This window comes from Eublepharis macularius, chromosome 2 (assembly GCF_028583425.1).
Source record: "Eublepharis macularius isolate TG4126 chromosome 2, MPM_Emac_v1.0, whole genome shotgun sequence".
NCBI lineage: Eukaryota > Metazoa > Chordata > Lepidosauria > Squamata > Eublepharidae > Eublepharis > Eublepharis macularius.
This window is the reverse complement of record NC_072791.1, coordinates 44,130,540-44,137,077: the sequence shown is the minus strand read 5'-3', so window position 1 is coordinate 44,137,077 and position 6,538 is coordinate 44,130,540. Positions and strand designations below refer to the sequence as shown.

At 45.4% G+C, this 6,538-nt stretch overlaps 1 long non-coding RNA gene across 2 annotated transcripts; it reads right to left on the bottom strand.

Moving 5' to 3' along the window:
• Positions 1-3,442: 3,442 nt before the first annotated feature.
• On the bottom strand, positions 3,443-6,202 carry LOC129323706 (uncharacterized). 2 transcript variants are annotated; one of them, XR_008596469.1, is made up of 4 exons: positions 6,118-6,202; positions 5,043-5,142; positions 4,071-4,211; positions 3,443-3,697 (listed from the first exon to the last, which is right to left on the bottom strand). It is a non-coding gene; the product is annotated as an uncharacterized LOC129323706 (long non-coding RNA). The 2 variants fall into 2 exon arrangements; XR_008596470.1 differs by lacking the exon at positions 4,071-4,211.
• Positions 6,203-6,538: the final 336 nt, after the last annotated feature.

Genomic DNA, 6,538 nt, shown 5'->3' with positions numbered 1-6,538 from the left:
CTAATTTGGGGGCAGTGTACAGTGTGCAAGTGTACATCTAATAGACTCTGTATTTTTGTCTGCACATTGACCATCAGCAGAGCAATGCAGCTTCTCTGTTCAAGGGCCTTTTAAACGATTCCAGGCAGAAAGTGCCGGATGAAAGCTGACATGAGATGCAATGTGGCTTTTATGGACTGGGCTTTCCAAACAGAAAGCCTTCTGCCCTCGTGGGGATGTTGCAGGCGTCTAGCACCATACAAGCACTAGCCAGCTGTAACGATAGCCTTGTTCCCACACATTGAGGAGAACAGGCTATTAGTTGTGCAAGCCAAGGATGTTGTTGTCTGTTGTCGCTGGAGGTGGGAAATGGTTTCTAAAACAGTAATCGGAGGAGGAGTGTGCTACAACACTTCAGGAGAGAAAGAAAGAAAAATACAGACAAAAAACACAGGGAAACATGGAACACAGTGGTTGGTAGGTGGGAAGTTCCAAGTGGCACAGCAAAGCGGCTTGTGATGCCTTGTGCTGTATCATCACAACAGTATCCCAGCCATCTTCCCCACACAGAGAATGAGAGCAACTTTGAGGGAAATGGGCATTGTCATCTTCCAGAACTTCTGTTGAAGGTCGCCCATCTGGTTAACAACTGTTTCCCTGCAACGGATCATGTGATAGGGTGACCTTATTGGTTCAGGCACAGCCCTGTCCTCCTGCTTTTGTGATTCTGTTGTCTAGAACAGCTACTGCCATCCTAAGCAGAGTTACTTTCTTCAGAGTCCATTGGCGGTTTTAGAAGAATTTAACTTGTAAAAGAGTCTCTTTCCCCCTTCAGTTCACAGAACCCGACTGTGAGTGATAATTCATAAAGAAGTGCCCGATGGATTGTTGTGAGAACCAAGAATATGAGCATGTTCCAGGAAGGGCTTGGACTTTTACATAGAAAGAGCAAGGAACATTTCTGGCAGGAAGGAATTATGAGGAGATGAGGCTAGGTTGTGTGTGCGTATATGCACATGTGTTTGCAATTGTGTGTGCATGTGAAAGGCAAAAGGCTGGTTGATCCCTCATCTGTTTGTTGTGCGGTTTATTGCTCCATCCTTTAAAATACCATTAGCTTCAGGGCTAGAGGGATCACAAGTCTGATCCGGTACAGTAATTCTTGGATTTCAATGCCTTGCGTTCCCGTGAAAAATGGGGAGGAGGCTCCGTGAATGTGTGTACCATATGGACGCTGTTGCTAATGAAGTGGGAGCATTGCAATTTGGACTAGGCCAGCTAACTTGGCCATAGTTTCAAAATAACATAAAAATATGGAAGTGATCTGGGTGTCACATTACAGAAATAAACTTCTAATTTTAGGAACAAACAGAGTTTCAGAAAAGGCAATACAGTAAAGCTTGCAAGTTATAAACAAGGCAGCCTATTTTAACATTGCAGTGTGTGGACAACATTGCTATGGTTGCATAAGAATCTTTTGGTGGTCTTCTGCTCATTTCCAGATAGGGTTGCCAGGTCCCCTGGGGGTGAAAGTGGGGGTGGGGTTGTGGGGGGAGTTGCATGGGGCGGTCGTTATTCCTGTCATGACGCAAAAGTAATAGGTTGCACCTGGGGTAGACTGAGTAAAAATCAGCCCCGAATGCTAAATTGGGGGCTGATTTTTAGGCAGTTGCCTCCTGGAGAAACCCATGGCTTCTGTGTCAGACCAGGAATGACATCATTCCCAGTGCTGCACTGGGACTCTCTGGAGCATGCAGAGAGGTTGGCAGAGGTTGGGTGTGGGGGACCTCCTGCCCCTACCTGGGACTGGCAAGCTAAGAGCTGAAATTATCTGTTTTGCATCCTGGGCAAGCCCCTACTTTTAATGCCCCAGTTTTCAAGGGTTTGTTGGAATCTGGCATAGCGGTGAGCCAGTTCCGTCTTACCTGATCTCTCCAAGGTGCTCTCCGTTAGGTGCTTTGCTACTGCCCTCTCCTTTGATTAGCCAGCATAGTAAATGGTTAGAGTGTTGAACTAGGATCTGGGAGGTCCAGGTTTGAGTCTCCAAGCTGCCCTCCCCACATCAGCAGGATCAGGGCAGATCACAACCAAGTTTAAAAACATATTTCATCATATATACAATTTAAAATCATTAAACATCCTAATACATAGATTAAAATACATGTAAACATATTCACACACATACACACACACATATATGTGTGTATGTATGTATGTAAACACAGCGGCACATAATCCAGATGACCCCCTATTTAGCCATCTCCAGAGTATTTTGCCAGGGATGTATGAGAGATGGAGGTGTCACTAGTAGGGAGGGCAGATACCAGGGGTGGCCAAACTGTGGCTCAGGAGCCACATGTGGCTCTTCTAGACATATTGTGTGGCTCCCAGAGGTCTTTGAGTATTGCCGTGGCCATACATTTTATTTTATTTCCCTCTCTCCCTCCCTTTTCTCCTTTCTTTCCATGTCTTTTCCTCCCTCCCTTTCCTTCTTTCCTTCTTTCTTTCCATGTCTTTCCCTCCCTTTTCCTTTTTTCCTTCCTTCCTTCCTTCCTTCCTTCCATGTCTTTCATATTGTCTGTAAAAATGTTGGGGTTACCAGGTCTAACTCAGAAAATACCTGGGGACTTTGGGGTTGAAGCCTAGCAAAGACATGGCATCACTTTTGTGATACCACTTCCAAGTCAAAGGTCAGGTGATGGCTCTTCCCAAGCTCCACCACTTCCAATGATGTCACTTCCAGCATACTGCGCCAAAACCCCACCCCTTCCTGTGATGTCACTTTCAGGACACTCCCCCAAACCCACCTCGTCATCTGAAGTCATTTCAATGCATCATGTCTTGTGGATCTCAAACCTCTGACGTTTATTCTATGTGGCTCTTACATTAAGCAAGTTTGGCCACCCCTGGCATATCCTGTGCTCCACCGGCTAGGGGGCACCACCTGGCATCAACCATATGCCTGGTAGAACAGCTTCGTCTTACAGGCCCGGCGAAATGCTAATAAATCTTGCTGGGCCCTGGTCTCATTGGACAGAGCTTTCCACCAGGCTGGGGCCAGGACTGAAAAAGCACTGGCCCTGGTCGATGCCAGGTGGGCCTCCCTAGGGCCAGGAATCTTTAATAGATACTTATCGCTAGAGCGAAGAGTCCTCTGGGGTTCATATGGGGAGAGGCGGTCCCACAGATACACCGATCCCAGTCCGTATAGGGCTTTATAGGTTAGTACCAAAACCTTGAACCTGATTCGGTACTCCATCGGCAACCAGTGCAGCTGACGCAATACCGGCGTTATATGCACACACATCGGTGTTCCAGTTATGACCTCAGGGTAGCACTCTCTGACTCAGCTTATCTCTCAGGGTTGTTGTGAGGACAAAGTGAAGGAGGAGAGAACAATCTTGTAAGCCATTTTGGGTCCCGATTAAATTCTTTTATTGAGATATTTTATTTTGCTCCAATATACAGTTGAATGTGTCACAGCAACCTTACAGAAATTGAAGGTCTACAAGGGGGGGGAAAGTTTGCAAGGACAAATGTGAATGCATCCAGGAGTTGGACTACTGCATATCTGGGCCACCTTATTGATGCTCAGGTTCTTGCCAAAACAGCAGGAAAGGTCAAAGCCATAACGGATGTTTCTGAGAGTATATAAATCAGACGTGTTCTTTCACTGTAGGTGACTCATTCTTCTTCTGGCTTCAGTCCTAAAACTTCTCTGTAATTTGTTTAAGTCAAAGAAAATTTTAAATGTAAGCAAATGAAGGAACACTTTTGAAAGCCACAGAAACTTGCAAAAATCTCAGTTAGTGGGCTTTGAGTATTCGATTTGCCTTTAATGTTACAGGGAGCATAAAGTGTTCTTCCTGCTAAAAGCACCTCCATGCTGCCAGAACTTAATGCCAAGCTCTGTTTCCTTTGCTTTCCAACAGACTGCAAGGTCCACATATTGCAAACATAGTACAGAGAGACAATTTTGAAGATCATGATCAGGCACTGTGGTAGTTTGCATTTTGAACACTGCAACTTAAACATCACATCAGGTTTAGTAATAATAGAAAGTGTTTGCACGCATTTTGTAAAATAGGCACCTTGGAAGCTGCTGTTCTGCAGTCCAAGCTCTGCTTATACGACCTGAGTTCAATCCTGGTGGAAGCCGGGTTCAGATAGCCGGCTCAAGGTTGACTTAGTCTTCCATCCATCCGAGGTTGGTAAAATGAGTACCCAGTTTCCTGGGGGTAAAGTGTAGATGACTGGGAAGGGCAATGGCAAACCACCTCATAAAAAGTCTGCCAAGAAAACGTCATGATGCGATGTCCCCCCCCATGGGTCAGTAATGACTCAGTGCTTGCACCTTTACCTTTACCTTACTCATTTTGTGTATTTTTTAGTGTGTTTTCCAGAATGGGAGGCTTTTCACTCCATTTGCATCCCAGCAGGGGTTTTTTTCTGGGAAAACAGGTGGTGGAACTCTCAAGAGGGAAATGAGGAAGAAGACATGAGATTCTTTGAAATCATATTATTTTCAAGCACTATTGCCAAGTATTTTCAAGAGGTGCTGGGACTCCGTTCCCCTGCGTTCCCCCTGAAAAAAAGCCCTGCATCCCAGGGAGTATTGAAATATGGAACTTTTCAGAACTTCATTGCTATGTATTGGCCAAACAGTAAGAACAGAGAGGTACAGAGCAGGGTTGAGAGCCGGTTCAACTTTGGGGGAATTTGGCAGCAGCACCAAGCTGCTTCAACTGCCAGTCTTGACTGCTCACTAAAAGGCTTTCTCCATGACATGAGGGCTAGAAAATAGAGTAAAGCTGAGGATCTCAGGAGATCAGTGATAACTTTTTAAAGTATTTTTTAAAAATTGCTACAGCTACTAGGACTACAATCCTGTGCAGATTTACCTGTGAGCAAGTCATATTGAATTCAGTGAGATTTAATACTGAGTAGACCTGCTTAGCCTTGCTCCCTAAATGCAAGAGAAACAGAAATATATCTGTGGCAATACCCATTTCTAGATCCCCCAAAACGTTGTTGGTGTGTCTGTTTGTGTCTGTGCTCCTTACCCATTTCTTTATATGCGTCTTTTCCTGCCTTCCGGGAATGGATTGTGGATGTTTTCATACTCCAGATGTCTCTTCCATCTGAGAACACACCACTGATAAGCTGGAAGAAACAGTTCAAGGGCACAGCCAATGACGACTCCTTGAAAATAAGGGGAGATTTTTAACTACTCTCATGCAAATGGGGAAGAGAGGGTAGTGCAGAAGGACACTGTCTACAAAGACAAATGTTTGCCATTTTAGCAGCTATGCAGAGATCACCCAATTTAAAAAACAATTCCATGAGCAAGCCGCTTCATGGTAAACATTCATAGACTGCTCCTCCATGAATCTGTCTAATCTCCTTGTAAATCTATCTGTGCTCACAGCACAGCCATCACTACATCCATTAGCACTAAATTTCACAAGGGCTTCCGTTTGAGTTCCACAGGGCTAGTTAAAGATAATGCAAAACCTAATTGACAGATCGCCAACAATGCATAAAGTTTGGCCCTGATAACTAAGCTAAAATCCTGAAAGTTCAGGTCAAGCTATGAGGCCTGGCAACTCCAGGCATTTCACTTACTTCCAGCGACAAGCAAGACTGAAATAAGGTTTTTGAGTAGCATTACAGCCACCAGAGAGCACTCTGTCCTCACAAATATCATTATAGCAGTAAGCCAGGAGTGGGCTGTCAAAGAAAAAAGCTCCCCCCTCCCCCAACCCACACACACCTCAGTCAACCTTTGCTCTCTTAGAAAAAGTTTTTTTAAGCCTCTGGAAATCCAGCCAGACAGCTTGTGTGCCAAAGAAAGAACCTGAGTCCTCCCCCACCCCACCCCGTCTGCCCACAAGAAGGAGTGTGATCTACAAGTCTAGGCTTGAACACGACGACTCCCTTCCTTTGACCAAGTAGCAGGCCTACAGCCACACACGCCACAATCCTCTACGGGATCGACAATCCCTCACGCTCCATTGTTTTAACACTGCAGGAGAGGAGAAGCACACTTCTGTCTGGGAAGACTGGAGACAGACATAAACAGAGCCACGGCTCAGATATTCAAACCTTTCATGTCCTTTTCCATTAAGTGGAACATACTTGTGCCACTTCCAAGCTGACTTCTAATTCTTTCCTTTAAGCTGCAGGAAAATGTTTCTGTCCCCCTTCCTCCTCCTTGCTCAAGGGCCTGTTGTTTATCACAAGATCCAAAACAGTGAAACAGGAGAACACGGCCCTCCCTAGCTGCCCCAAATGCAACTGCTGAAGGGATCAGATATCTGGGCAGATTTTGGCTGTCGCAATGACGGGTTTGGAACAGCACAAGGCGAAGACAAAGGCCGTTTTTGGGTGGTGCTGAAGGAAGCTCTGTGGAATGGTGTTCTCAAAGATCTCTCGTCATAGCTAGGAGAGCCCAGTCGGTTGTTTTTATTTTTGTCTTTGTTTACTTTCATACCAGGGGTCCCCAAAATTTAATCTTATACCAGGAGTCCACCAACACCTTTCATGGTGGCCTGACAAA